This window comes from Temnothorax longispinosus, chromosome 6 (genome assembly GCF_030848805.1).
Source record: "Temnothorax longispinosus isolate EJ_2023e chromosome 6, Tlon_JGU_v1, whole genome shotgun sequence".
Classification (NCBI taxonomy): Eukaryota; Metazoa; Arthropoda; class Insecta; order Hymenoptera; family Formicidae; genus Temnothorax; species Temnothorax longispinosus.
This window is the reverse complement of record NC_092363.1, coordinates 20,495,379-20,511,666: the sequence shown is the minus strand read 5'-3', so window position 1 is coordinate 20,511,666 and position 16,288 is coordinate 20,495,379. Positions and strand designations below refer to the sequence as shown.

Genomic DNA, 16,288 nt, shown 5'->3' with positions numbered 1-16,288 from the left:
CCCTTCTTTTCATGCCTTTTCGTATGAATATCGTTGAAATTTAACAGTATGTTTGACTTAATTCTTTGAGGTTCACAAGTTTTTATTAACAAAAATACGTAAACCTTTTATGAGTTGCATTTGATTACTATAAACAATACAAGAATACTTAAAGAATTTCTGAAAGAAGCCGAAGATTACAGACAATATTTATAATGGTAGATACTTAATACATGTCAAAAATAATGATTTTAAGATTAATTAATTATCTGTTTCTTATCACACATTAGAACAAAACATGAATTGGGCTAAGCGACATTTCATAATTCATAATAACAGTATAAATATTGTCAGATGTTTGTAGGAATTACGCAAAAATATTGAATAATAACTCGTAAAATAATTATTCGCTGACAATTTCTTGCTAGTTATGCAAGCATGCACATGCGTGAAAAAAGAGAATAATACTTGATGCTGTTGCTATTTGAAATTGTATCAAAAATTGTTTCACTATTTTTATTAAATATCGACATTTTCAAGGATTACTGTTATTCAAACACACAGCTGTTACGCGAGCGCACGCGCATGCGCGCGCGCGATGAGATGATATCGATTTTAGAAGTTTATTGAGAGACGAGTGTTTGCTTGGGTAATCGATTTTTCAGATAATGGAACATTCGCTAGGTTAATATTGAATTTTACGTACGAAGTAAATCTGATCCAACGAATGAAACGAAACTATTATTCATAGTTTTATTGTAAAAATTGTAGTTCAATTTTCGTACATGCTTCACTTCATTATTCGACAATTGTACGAATTCTTACAAACCTTTCGACATTTTATTTTCATCTTGTTATATTTCATAAATAATATTTCATAAGTTTTGCTACCTATTATATGTATATTGAATCGTGCTACAAACACTGCTAGTAACTCAAAATGCAATAAGGAAATTGTATCAGAAAAAAACAAACAAATACGTATTATATATTATTGATTACACATTGTCCAATTTAAAATTGATATTGTTGCTGATTTGGTAGCTGTTCGCGGTTAAAATAACCGCGCGCTTATTATTGCAAGAAGAAAACACTGAGACATTTACCGGTAACACAATCTGCAGTCTCAATCTTGTTAACTCGAACGGATTCCGGAGCGCCAACTGAGACAGGTGAGCGACAGTCGGTCCAGTTTATCGTAGATTGCCACCCGCCCGACCTTACGCCTCATAGAGGCTCGCGCCTCGCGTGCAGCGATAATTAAAGCTGCCGACACGGACGCGAAATGTTGAAATTGAACCGAGCCATGTGGCGAACGGAAACACGTCCTTAACGGGCGTTCGTAACGGATGCGCCATCGTTGCCTCCGCGAGCGCGCGCAAAATGGATCGATCGGTTTCGTGCGCGGAATTATACCTTTCGTTAAAACTGAAGTTAAGTTTACCTCTCGACAATCAAAGTGCGGTTAAATCCGACTTCAGAGATTTCTTAAAATGCTAGACAAATATAGCGTTACTTGTTTTCAGCTTATCGCTTTCTTGATTTCTCCATTGACTTACGTACAAATAGAATCGTTTCATTCATTACAAATTAATGTACGAAATAAAAAACACAGTTAGCTTTCAGATATGTATAGTTATGATAATATGTAGTTGTCATTCTTCTTAATGTATTAACATTTTTTATCACTTTCCATTACATTATTAATTTGTAACAAATGCTAATGTGCTGACGCAATTAGCAAATTACTTGGGCAAAGTAAAACAGTTTTATATCTATGAATTTAACATGTAATTTTATTTATTCACACTTTTAATTAAAGGAGACACATAATTTGAATTGTTTTAAATTTATAAATATAAACATTTTTTATTAATCAAAACTAAATGCAGATGGATTAGTACTACATTATTACATTACTTAATCAGTAAAAATGAGTAATTAACTACTTGTAACAGGTCATTAACTGTATAGCAGCTGTAATATCCATTGAATGTTAAATAATAAGTTAAATCAGAATTATTGAACAAAATTTATTTGTCGTAATTTGTTAATTCTTCGCAAAACGAGCATTTCGTCATAATAGTTTTTATACTATACTAAACGGCACGGATCATGTCGGTTTAAAATTACATTTGAATAAAATTATTCATTCTTTTAATTCGCAATTTTGTTATCATTTAATATTTGAAATATTAAAGAAATATTGTATATTTCAAAATGCGAATTTTGTGCTCGTTTTATCTATATTGTAAAAATATTGATGTCATTATTGCACGAGTATTTGTCCCGTGGCTAGAATTCACGTTGCTTGTTCCAACCGTGTGGTATAATACAGCCCAACTACCCGTGCAAACACTTAACGCGATCCCAGAACGTGCGTTTGTTTAGTTACATTTCCGTTCCTGCGCCATAGTGCAATTGTAATCGCACATGGCCGCGTGTTTCCAGTGAAAATACACGCGTTTGATTATACCGAGCATTAAACGTCGCGCTGCACGACACCTAGAAAGTTTAAAGCGTTTTACCTTAAAATCGACGAAACAAAACATATAAATCTAAGATTGTTAAAACAAAAACTTTAGTCTACAAAAATTTAAACTAATAAAAAAAATATATGGTACAAAAATATATAGTATTAAATATGAGAGCAGACCTTTCAGAAGTTTAATTTCTGCAATAATATTTTTAAGATATTAGACCGCTTAACACGGTGGTTTATTTCCACTACATAATATTAATGTTTTCTAAGTGCATATCTTTCAATAAATAAAAAATTCTTTAAGTAGTTTAAATAATTAAAATAATAATGATAAAATTCAGAAAATAATTCCGTACGCGTTCTCAAGTAAAGATGTTATTAAAGAATCTTTTATTGCTTCAAGAAACATAGAGCTTTGCACGTTTCATAGATTAGGAAATATGTAAGCGTAATAAAACGGATAATACAGCGCAGAGTAAGACACTTGCGTCATCGTTTCACAGCCTGGAAGGATGTCGTGGACATTCCTAATTTCATAGAACTGTGGTTTGTAGCAGTTTCAAAGCTGTACGTTTGCAAACGACGTCGTGTCCGGTTCAGCCATTACTACTTCGGGGACAGCCGTAATATACACTCTCCGGCAGGCGGTTTGAATGTGTGGCTAAAGCCTACAAACGCCGGTCGCGGAAAGAAAATCCTGCGAGTGAAATGCGCTTTGTCGGCAGCCGACGTAAATATATCAAGGGAACTCGTAACCTTTTGATCTTCCACATGAAATTAAATAATTTCGTTTTGCAAACCCCCTTGAGCGATCACGTTATACAACCTCGAGAGATTGGATTTTAAATAAATATTGAATCCTTCGGGATATGAAAATATATCTCGATCGATAACGGACTGACTGACATACGGAAGGAGAAATAGCTGTCATATTTAAGCTTCTACTTATAACTAGAATCTATATAATACCAAATTTACTTAATGTAACAGAGATATTTAGCACTAAAAACTTGGTATTTAATAAAAAATTTATTTTGTAAGATAAAACTTATCGGATAAAAGTTTCGAATATATACCTATATGTATATATATGTATATATATATCCCTGTAGAATAATTTGTTTGAAAAACGTGAATATCAAAATTATTGATTATACGTTTGGCAGATAAAGTTAAAGTTAATTCAAGCGACTCGGTGGATAATACGGCGGTAATCGCCTTGCTTCCGCATACTCCGCGCATACTGAAGAGCTTCTCACTCACCGCCACGAATCGAATTAGATTTTTCAATCAACCGGATACCCGTCGCGTCGAAGGAAGAGGAAGAAAAAAAAAAGAAAGAATACGGGATTCCTTCCTCCATCCAATATGCCACTTTGCGATGCGCGCTCGCGCGCGGTTATACTCCGGCGCGGCATGAGTAGTTAAGGAAATGGAAACTCATCGGCTAAGGACGTGCCGCGTGAAGATGAAGAGACCAGTCTCTCTTTCTCTGCAGGCGAGAGGTGCCAGCCGCGGTCAGCGAGACACGCAGGAGGAATCGAGCAGGGTCGCGGTACCGCTGATGTCGCTGACCTTCCTCGCTACCTCTAAACCCCGACGCGAAGCAGCCAACTTCTTCCGTGTTCGCTTGGCCATCGTGCGTTCTTATCGAGTATCTATGACACCGATCGACGACCCGATCGCTTACATTGACCTCCAATACAAAGTACACAGGAAGAAATGAATAGGGACGAAATAAGATAATATCTTTGTCTAACTTGAAAAGACATTTTTCTCGGCGAATATTTAAACTGAGGTTAATTAAGAGGTTATTGTTTATGTGCCAGGTAGAAAGAGCTTAATTTTAATTTCAAAGAAGCTTAAAAAGAAGAAAAGGGCTTCTTTACTTTGCGAGTCAGACTTTACTTAACAAGATAAGTTGTTGAGGAAAAAACCTGGAAATATTTTATACAATCGAATAAAATATTTCAATAATTATATTGTTGTAAAAAGTTTTAAAAAATATTGACTGTAATTATGAGATTTTGTTTAGTATTTAATAATTCCTTGACACATGATAAATATTAGATTTTACATACGTGTGCCGAGACATGTGCCTAAAACAAAAATTCCGCGAGAAAACTTGCTTCGCACGTATTCTAATATATGTTGTTAAAGATGTTCCCTAAAAAAAAGATTGCCGGAGTAAAAAGTAGCAAAGAACATTTCCGCGAGACTTTATTCTCATTACTTATTCTGGTAATGTGCAGACACCGGCTCCGCGCGTTCCTAAAGTCAATGAAACTTTGATGCCGCTTTTCTCGAAAAAGAAGTTCTATGTATTTTACCCTTCAAATTTCCGGGTATCTTGCCATTCGACTGAACCAACAATAAAAGGGGTAAGCTACGAATATCAGTAAAGTACGTCAAAAGTAGCTTTCGCATTAAAGCATCATGGCGCCTTGGCGAACTGTAGAAGTCCGGAGTTTATAAAGTAAGAAACGAGATAATTGACGTTTATAACGACGGAGGCTTTCGCCAATATTGCTCAACTAATATTGTATAAATATTGTATAAATATGCAATCCTCATCACCATGTAAGGCCATGTAAAATAATCCGTACGTCGTGTAAGAAGAAAAATTGACGTAAAAATGGGTACGTTTTTACTTCGCACACGTTTATAAAATTATAAAATAAAAATACAACTTTTAATAGCCTAAGAATTTTTCAAAATCTTAATCTACAAAAATAAGCTCATTATGCGAAAAGAATCATGTAAATATTACTAATAATCTCGAGAATATTAAATAATCTTCTGCATGTCTTTTAATAAAATATGCTAGTATAGAATAAAAGAGTAGTTTTGCACGTTTTACCGCTCATGTACATCTTCGCTCATCCAAGTACAATTTCTTGTCGAGTAATGGAAAACTGCTCAAAAACTATTATTTTCGCATTATTACCGATTTCTTTAAACAGCGTCGTTCTTCGGGAGAAGCACAAGCGAACCCGGAGGAAAATATTTTCGAACGCTTTCACGGTGAACGAAACAACGTCGGTTGCGAACGATCGCTTCGCGGGTCCACATCCGGAAGGCATCATGCCCGTTGCACAGCACGTATAGACCACAGCACGAGGATCTTGAGCATGCGAGACGCCTGGTCGCATTTGGTAGGCAAATGCTCGGAAACTCCGCCGTCAAATATTGAGACACGTACACACCAAGTATGGAGAGAGAGAGAGAGAGAGAGGGAGGAGGAGAGGGAAGAAGAAAGGGAGACAGAGAAACCTGCGTGCACATAAGGCGACCGCACGCGGAATCTAGCAGCCGAGCGCAAGCTATTTATGTAAACGACAGTTCCCGCGGGGGTGTCGAAGGCGCGTCCGCTTATATTTCCGACATTTTGCGAACGCATTACGCGATATTCAGGTGACATATTCGCGGCGCAAGCCCGTTTTCCTCTTTCTCTTCGACCTGACAGTCGCGTTTTTTCCGCTCGACGACGACGCGACAGGTAAACGCGTCCGTTCTTACGGTGCGTCACGGCGCGCTTCCGTTTCACTCCTCGGATTCTCTCTTTCTCAGCTTTGTATCTATTCTTTTGTTTCTCTGACGGCTATGAGAAGGAACGGCGACGGATATCGCGCAAGTAAAGCCACTTTACCGCAGTGATAACTTTACACTCCGTGAAATTTGTACGCGATGGTATTGTTTCTTTCGATATAGGTTGTAATCGGAAGTAAAAGCTCGCGTGTTCTCTTCTCATTTGCGACTTTTCCTTGAATAATCCTTTCGGCTTTCATCATTTCACGTTTTCCTCTTCCGTCCTTAATTCCTCTTTATAACATCTACTTTTCAATTCTTCACACTAATGGGATATCTATCGCTGTATTCTTTTCCCTTTTGTTTGCCGTGCTGCTTAACAAGTTAAAACGGAAAGAGACGAAGGTAGTCGAGGCAAAGGAGGTATAATGTTTATTTTCGGTACACGAAAACTTTGTAAGCTTACATTTTATGTTTCGTAATTAAGCGCTTGTAATTTCATGCTATGTACGCATAAACGCTCGAAGCAGTATGCGCGCGTAAAACCGCTATGTGAGGACGGCATTTCCCCAGCGATAATACCTTTATTTCGCATTGTTCTGATCGTTTCAACTCGCGAGACATCGACGAGAAAGAAAGATATATAGAGAGAATAAAGTGAGACACCATTTGCAATGCTATTACTTTGACTTTAGTAATAACAATGGCTAATTTGAATGTATTAATTCCAAGTTGACACGGTAACGTTCATTGTTCAATTGTACAAGCTGGATAAAGGGCAGGAGAATGCATTTAGCGGGCGCATATAGGATATATTTCATGAATTAGATCCTTTTTGCTTTTATAATTTGATCAATTGCATCTCAATCAATATGTTCGACTAATTTAACGAAATTCTAATTAAACCTATTAAATGTTTGCTAAATGAATAATCACCTATAGCACTATTTGACTAAAAGAAAGAACATATTTTCGAGAATTTAAAATTTGATAAATGCTACTTCTCAAATAATTATGAACTGTAACAGAAATGCACCATTGCATGCAATTACTCGTAGACGAGATACGATGCATTAATCAATACAATTTAAACTGGAACATGAATAAAACAGATTACTTTTCATCCGCAGAAGCTATAAATCACTGTAAAGGCAAATGCTTTAAATTCAGGCACAGGCATAATCGAGTAACATATTTTTAGTTATATTTTTTCTTTTAATAAGTAAAAGTACGTAAAAAAAAACGTTTCTTAAATTTATAATCACTTTAAATTCTTAATAATGTCGGTATAATTTCTTTAGCCGATCGATATTGTACTATTGATAGTATTGTACAATTATGGTGCAATAATATTGATCCTGTAAGAACATCCCTTAATGGATAAACCTGGATGGATAATGGGCCTGTGTGCATGCGCGAAATAACCAGGACAGCTTGCCGACGCATCGCGTCGCGTCGCGGCGGCGAGACCAGGCGCAGACAGAGTGGTGTGGCGACACTGGCGACCGAGTAAATGCATGTATATTGCTTCATGAATGCGCGTGGCGATGAGCTTGTAGTTAGCCGACGTTGTGCCGTCATTATTAGCGCGGCGGCTAGCTTATGCGCGCCGCGCATCCAGAATCCACGCGGTGACAAATGACCCGCTCTGACAGACGAAACGCGCCGGAAGCAATTTGCGCACTGGGAAATTCGCCGGTGATTCTCCGCGCGCCGCCTAAAAATAACGAGCAACCAGGAAACGCGAAACCGCGGACTCGTTCTAATTATGATTTTGCCCGTGTCGGTCGCTTTATTTCATAATCGACGAGCCAACGTGAAAGATCAGTTAATATCAGCACAGTGATATTGGTTTTTCACGAGAAGAAAGATAAATATATCCCATTTTGCGAAATTTAAGTAACATAAAATAAAATCTTTCACATAATATGTTATAAAAATTACGCGATTTAATTGCAGATTGTTGCTTCCGAAATATCATAATTCAAAATGTATTTTTGTGTGTTGAATGCATTTTATGCATTAAGCATTTTTGCATAAATATAGTCATATAGAACGAGAACTAAAATTTGCAAATTGCTACTATAGATTATTTTATACAAGACATAATATAATGAAAAATGTCCATGTCATTTAGCGCGAGCTTTCTGGACACCGTGACAGATAAAATTATCTGTCATATTGTTAACGATGAAACTTTAACGGTGAAATATCGAGCGTGCAATTCTCGAAAGTTTGGAGTTTTAAATTCCTGCGGCTAAGATCTCCCCTAATCATTGTTATTACTCGCTGTAATATACGTGCACATTCAAGTCAATGTTTGAATCCGCTAAAGGTAGATCCTGACCCCTTATTTCTGGTTTAATTACGCTCTAGCTCGAGGCAAGAGGGTGAAAGATAACTGCAGGCTTTGGCTCTTGGATCGATAGAGCGAAACAAGACATGAGGAAGAATACGACGAGCCGATTCCTATCTTTCTCGCACGCCAAAAGAAACTTGAGCTTGAGGAATTTTGCACGAGCACCGAATTAAACAAAAAGAGAAGAAAGAGAAGAGAGAGAAAAGGGGGGAGAGAGAGAGAGAGAGAGAGAGAGAGAGAGAGAGAATGAAATTGAAAGCATTGAAACATACAGAGAAAGTGATGGTGTTGCACCCGATTTAACGCGCGATGGTTGCGTAAATATCCTCGGGCTATTTATGTCTTTGAGAGATACACAGCGTACTATTAATGTCATCGAAACTGAGGCACGTTAATCTCGCTGAAGGTACGAAATTATGATTCTTTATGCGTTTAATCCGGCGGTGAGAGGATCACCGATTACGGTAAAAATTAAGTTTTCACGAAGTTAATCGAGAAATCCGCGCATTAAGTGGCGTCAATCTCAATCAATAAGAAAGCGACGTTTGGAAAAATGTTGTCTAGGGGAAAAAAGTTACGAGTCAGAAAAAAAGGGAAGTTCGGCTATTGTTACGACCGGGAAATATTACCCTTTATCGCATCCAGCTCCGATCATTGCCGAGCCGATACATTGCAGGAGCTTTATTCCCGATCCCCTTTTCAATCTCCTGATGGGACAATTTCCTTCGAAACGGCGAATGATCAGACCAATATCTATTTCTGTGCTTTTTTCAGGGCGTCCTCCGTCCAAGCTCGGTCCCACATCGCCGCCGACCTCTATTTCTATTAGCCATTTATGGTCGATGAGTTACTTTATGTAGTTTCATCGATCCTTTTTGATCGTCCCTTGATCGTACCGCGATATCGGTAGCCGAATAAATCGTCCAAGCATTGTGTTATAGACGACTATGCGACTGTGTGTTTAAAGTAATTCAGATAGCGTATCGAATATAACAGGATCTAATCTATGAAGGAAATATAAATAGTTCTCGTCCTTTTCGGAAATGTTATATGTAACGAGAAATATGTATCCACAATAATTACATAATTGGAAATAAATATCTCTCTTCTCGGAAATTGGCTATTGTCTATTGGCCCCTTGAGATCAAAGCAAAGCCAAATATTGCACATTAAACTCTCTAACTGCCGAAATAGACAAGATAATTTCAAATCTGCTTTATGACTATCTGAGGAATCGATATACACTTACTTGTTAATTTCTTAATATTTATATTTCAAATCAATTTCATAATATTTAGTTGCGTATACGTATTACTTAGCATTATAACAAAATTGCCTTCCTGTTTTTCCAGGTAATAATTTTCTTACTTTTTAAAATTTCTTTTTTGTATCTTAAATGCAAAAAATATTCGAAAACTGAACGAACTCGTAAACTGATAATTATAGCAATTTTATCTTTAATTTATTACAAAAAGTTTCGTCTCTCTCTAAAAACGTGCATAGATTCTTAAAATCTAATTAAAATTAACGTATGGGAATGCGCCCTACAAAAACTTGATAATAGAATCAATCTATGTAGAGCGAAAGAGCGAAGAAAGTCAAACGCGAATGTGATCGTAGGAGTTTTATTTCCCAGCTAATTAGCGAAGCGACCGCGCAATCAGAGATTTTTCGCTGAGAGCAGATATAATTACCAGGTCCGCGAGAAGGGACACGAATCCGACTTCGCGGTCACGTCCAGACATAGATATTACTCGAGCTGCAATTTGCGAGCTCGAGTCCGCACGCATTACAATGCGCGATGCGTCCTCGGCTGGCACGATTGCTCGCGAGATAAAATAATGCGGCACGCGCCCGTTATTTTTATACCGAAATTCGCTGGAGACCCTTCTTCCTACGCGCGACAAAGCTGCGTACGACGTGGGAAACGAGGCAGAGATAATTCGTTCCCTGTGCTCGGCGCTCGAGAAAAGAAAGGCACATCGCCCATATTCTCTCGCAGTCCTGCCAGAGCTGTTGTATCGAAGTGTCGAATTGCATTGCAGTTGGATACCTGAAAAGAAAACGCGGCTCGCAACCAATAACGTATATTGCAATACGTTCTGTAAAAACGAGGAAGAAGAAAAAGCAGAAGAAGATGGAAAAGTAAAAGAAACGGAAGAAAACAAAGAAGAAAGTTACAACGTCATTATATAATGACATTAATTTCGAATTGAAATTGTTATATTTCCAACTAATGTTTTAATTCAAAAGAATAGTCTAAAAATAAGAGTACCGCATGAAAATGTGCGGTACTTTGTTAATTACACGAAACTATGAATCAATTTAATTTATTCTAGAGATATTCGCCGTTGACAGAGAATTAAACCGATCGCCGAACCGTCCAAGTACGCGTAATATCGTGATCATTAATTATCCTAATTGGAGAACCGTTCTGGTATATGGCGCCGAATGGTAGTTATATCGAAGACCTGCAACAAGGTTGTAACAACTAGAATCTGTGGCTTGGTGTTAATCCATTATCTATCTATTCACCGACTCGTGTAAGAGCCACAATGACACGATGACGTTCCATTCCTGATTAATAAATACATATAGTGTCCTAAGAAAAACACGCCTCTTGTTAAAGCCAGATATAGTATCGAAGAAAAATGCATGATACTTAAAACACAACGATTAACTCTGATTAATAAACTATAAGGGAATCTTTCTAGAAGGCATTAATATATAACAGTCCAGTGTGCTTTTGTTAGACAATTTCCTGTATTACTAAATGCCAGCAATGATGAGAAAGAAGAAGGGTAGAGGGAGAGCTAAAAAGCCATTTGTAAATTTATAAAGAGTAAGGAGAGCACGCCTGAGTTGGGATAATTTTGCGGCGGTTCGCGTAGCGTTATGCAAATCCTCGGAAATACTTCTCTCGCGAGCCGGAAACGGATGGCTATCCTCGTTCCGAGCCACGTCGCCGCGCGCCGTCGCGGCATCTTCATGTCAATTTTACGAGCATGCTTGCCGAACAACGCTTCTATTTTCCTTGCTTTCGTGACATCGCGTGTGCATCTCGAGCATACGGCGTGTTACATTTATGCATGCACCCCGGATCTCGAGCATTTTATGCTCCTGCTGTGCGAGAAATGCAGCAGCGACAAAACAGTTCGTCACTGTTTTTCGTCAAAACAGGAGATACGCGCGGCAATATCGTGTTATTGAGATTAATTTTAGACCCGTGGAACAATTAAATTTTATTTCTTTAAATAGAAGATTCCGACGAATTCTGACGAAATCTATATCTGTCTCGTCACAATAAAATGTTAGATATTATTTATGAAATTTTTATTAAATAGTAGGATCGTATCATGTATAAAATTCACACTAAATAAATGAAAGTGTGTAAAATAATAAACAATCTTAAAAAAGTCAAAATAATTCGTTATTTTGTTAATTATTTTATAATTTATTGTACATCGTTTGGTTAAGCTGTGTTAAGCATTATCTATCTGTATTTGTTATATAACTTTTTTTGTTAAAAAATATCCATAATTTTCAAGTCATATTTGTCCAAAATAGTCCAGATGCCAAGAATAACGTGAAAGTAATCAATGAAACGAGTGCGCGACCTATATTTACGGTCTGTTTAAAAATATTCCGATCTTGCTACGTCTCGACCGCAGCCTCGATTGTTAGCATCAACGACACCGAGCTACGAAAACTTTTCTCTCATTCACTCGAGTTAGTCGGGTAACCCAAATTAAAAACGTTGGTGAACAGAGTAATGGGACTGAAAACCGCAGACTACATACGGCGGACTTTTGAGTTGCTTTAAGCGCGACAAGGCAGAGTTTCCGAGCGTTTTGCTTGCTTTATCAGAACTCCGCTAATTAATTCCGGAGTGCATGGATTAGACTTTCTCTCATGAGTGTTGGAACCTTGCTCGCGCTCTTCGACTGCTCAAATATCGAAATATTGGTAATGCTCAACTATTACGAGTTTTACGATTGCTTGGCAATGGAAACTTCTATGGTATCGCGCTTAATTTCTTTTACAGAAAAAACGAAATTTTTTATTTTATATATATTATATGCATGAAAACTTTTATATAAACATAAATATATTGCATAAAGCTACCTTTATATATACCTATTCATTTTTAATTAAAAACTTATTTTTTTTATTTTAGAAAAAATATTTATAGTACTAAAAATTTTTTAACAAAAGTAAATACAAAATTTCTTTAATCTTATAACGCAGTTTGCAAGAATATTTATAACAATGCTGGTAATTAGAGGTTGCTGAGCAATTGATAATTGTGATAATCATCGCGAACAGTTAGCAACAGGAAATTTTCGCAAGTTAACCCATTGGGGCTTCTTCGAGTTCGACTATTCGTCTATTCAATTTTCCCGGATTTGCATTTTGTTTCGACGCACGATGTGCTCCCCGGCGTTTTACGACGTAGAGAAGATATTTACGAAAATTACACGGCTATAGCGCGTTCGCCCATTACCTTTTAATGCAGGCTTGCAGACAGGACGTTGTAATTTTCAGGAATTAAAATTCCCGGGAGTAACGGATATGCGCGAATAAACTAACTAGCGACGAAACTTTTTCACATGTGCGACTCGCAGGATTCGAATAAGCAAATATACCTATATATACGATAACTCATAATCTCAGGCTCAACCGGATAATTTTAGAATTATGTAGTTATTTAATTTTTAAAATAATGGAAGAGATAGTCGATATACAGAGATATTCAGACCATAAGTGATATATGAGAAAGATGTATATAGTTGCTGTTATGAAAGTGTGAAGAATATTCATCACAATATTGTAACGGGAGATACGAGATATTTTCCGAAAGTATTGCTATACAAACAAAAATAGTATCGTTCAACAATCAGTTGTGTTAAATTTGTCGTTTCAAATTTTACGATTTTGTAATGTCAAAATTATAATTAGCAACTTATAATAAGAAAATATTTCAAAATCAATTAACATTTAATATCATATTCAAGTTTAAAGCAAATTAATTGTTTTGTCTCAAAATGTCTTAATCGCTTATTATTTATCACGTGCAATGTTGTTTTGCATCACAAAAGGGAACGTATGAAAATATACAAAGTATGTATATGAACATTGCTGTTCTCGTAAACTTTGGTGGCTCTCCTGCGAGCATGCTCATCCATCCAGTAAACTTTCCATGAGTTATACTTTGTTTTATCAAGCGGCAGTTGGTGCTACGGGCATTTTATGATGTCAGGACCTTTATAATGTCTTAACGTTTGACTACGTTCAGATTTCTGCGTCAACCAGTCGCTATATTTATATTACATCAAGATAAAAATTTTGCGTAGCAAACATCCTAAACCATATTTCTCGCGCTCTCGTGCTTGCACAAAGTTTTTTTCTATCCATTCCCACTAACGCATATGTTTCGCGAGATCATATTTACTCGGTATAAAATTATAAATCTCTTTTTCTACCATGCTACACGGGGGACATGGCTTTAGTTGAAAACTGCGTTTTTCCTATAATATATCTCTCTTTTAGAAATTTGCTATGTCTTCAAAATATTAATGCAAACATATATACGCTTGCATATAAAAATAGTTTACGACTACTAGATTTTTGTGTATTTAATTATTGTACACACATCATACTTTAGCGTACAAAAAAGGGAATGCAAATGAAAACAGTTATTTTATTCGAAAAAAGTTATTTTTACGTGAATATACGTTTGAAAACGCTCGCGTTGCAGCAAAAGCCAGACATGATATATTTTACGAAATTTCGCTACCTACAACGCGCCGAATATGCCGGCGTAAACTGTTCACTTGTCACTCGTAGGACTCCGCCAATTGTAATCAGGGATATTTACGTGTAATTCTCCAAGGGAAATAGCCGCGGTAATACGGTTTTTGATGCTGAATGTCGCAATTAGACACGCGTGACGACGAACTTGGCGAATGGCATCGAGGAAGGTCCCGACGCGGTATTATACCACAAACGCTACGCGAGGATTGAGCCACACAACACGGTGTATGCCTGGGACGTGTGCGGGCATACACGGCATATGTTATATCCGTGTCGGACGTTATGCGACCGCGGCTCTTTGTGACGCGGCCTGGCTGAGGTTACACGCAGCGATTGAATAAATATTCATTAGCGTAATTAGCATGCGTGCGTACGTATCCGGTAGAATGCTTTTACGCCTTTAATTGCCACCCGTGTGTCCACGCGCGACTCTTTCTCGCAGCTGCTCTGTAATTTGTAATGACAGGCGTGTACACAACTCGCTGTATAGGGGTTACTGGGTGAAAAGCTTAGGAAAAGATAAAAGTGTAATACTGCTCTCAAATTTGTCAAAGAAAAATTTACTCAGCAAAACAAAGTTAAAAAAGTTTCTTTGATGTAAAAATATGAAATCATACATCTTGCTAACATGTTTAAGGATTATATCATAATAACTGCAATTTTACTTGTATATGGTAAATCGCGAAAGTGTATCGAATAAGAATATCCTCATGCAAATAAATAAATCAATAATCATGCATGTATAATAAATGCATGTTTACTCATTTGAGATGCCGATCCGCAAACTCTTTTGTTGACGATGAATTTCATATACACTCGCATATTGAATTTTTAAAACTTCGATCATAATTATTAATTCATACATTAACGATCAATGCTTGAAATTTTATTTGGCACTCTCGACGCATTTTTATTCCGTTATACAAGTGATACTACGATCGCATGGAGTTCACTCAACGGAATTATCGTACTAAGCGAAACTGTATCTACGCATCTTTTCTCGACATTCCCGATACTACACGCTTATTTCTGCGCGATATTTATGCTCGATAATTTAAAATCTTAATTTATATGACGAAATAAGTAAATCATATGACCATAACTTCCGTACCATAATGTAATTATGAGTGTAGTGCACATTATATTATATTTTATATTACACATTATATTATATGCATACTCACAGCATCTATCATGGTGATTGGCTGACTTCTTTCCAGTGACATTCACGATGTTCGATGATTAAATCCGCGTTCTGATACCGTAAATTATTCACCGTAAACGAACACGAAACGCACAAAGTATCTTAACTGATGATTCTATTGTGTCACATATCATCCGCGGTTTTGAATTCGTAATACATTCGGCAAGTCAAGTACGGCTATCACACGCACACCGGTGCGTCAATTGAACGTTGTTTCTGTTAACGAGACGTTCACGCATACATCGAATATTATAACGCGAGTATCACGTAATCATCGTTATCACCGGTTATTAATATAGATGACGGATATTACTAGATTATTAATAGGCGCGTTGCAGTATTCGCCAGATAATTGATCCGCTGATCCTGATATTTGTTTGCGCGAATAACGCGTTCGTGTAACCAATGAGAAATTTCTACTAATTTCAACTTTGCGACATGATACTGATTGTAAGCAAAATATTGTTTTGGTATAAGAGAACGATGAGAAGGGATTCTCGGAATATAAGAGCGAGTTCGGCCGCGTTATTTATGTTATATTAGAGTAACGTGAGATGTCGTAAATACATACCAATCCGTGATGATGTGAAATAGACGGCGATTTTTTAATGTCCCTCTGCGGCAACTCTGAAACAAAAAAAGCGCAGGTGGTTTTAAAAGTGAAGGATGCCTACAAAAACAATACGTTTGGAATTTATTGAATTTTTTAATATAAATTTAACAATATTTTAAATACGATAAACACATTAAAATTCAATAAGATAATCGCAATGTGATGCGACATTTTCATCAAGAGATTATCATCATGTATTAGTTATTATTTCTCGCGTATATGCAAATTGATGCGATATTAACTTTACCACGTACACAAAATACGTTATATAACTCGAAATTCTCTACTATCATAGACAGTTGTATCGTG

General features: G+C 36.8%; 1 long non-coding RNA gene across 2 annotated transcripts in view; it reads right to left on the bottom strand.

Annotated features, from left to right (window-relative positions):
• Nucleotides 1-15,569, bottom strand: part of LOC139814315 (uncharacterized) — a 99,224-nt gene extending 83,655 nt beyond the window's left edge. For both annotated transcript variants that reach the window (XR_011732422.1, XR_011732423.1), the window contains exon 1: nt 15,347-15,569. This is a non-coding gene — a long non-coding RNA (uncharacterized lncRNA). The remainder of the gene's footprint in view (nt 1-15,346) is intronic.
• Nucleotides 15,570-16,288: the final 719 nt, after the last annotated feature.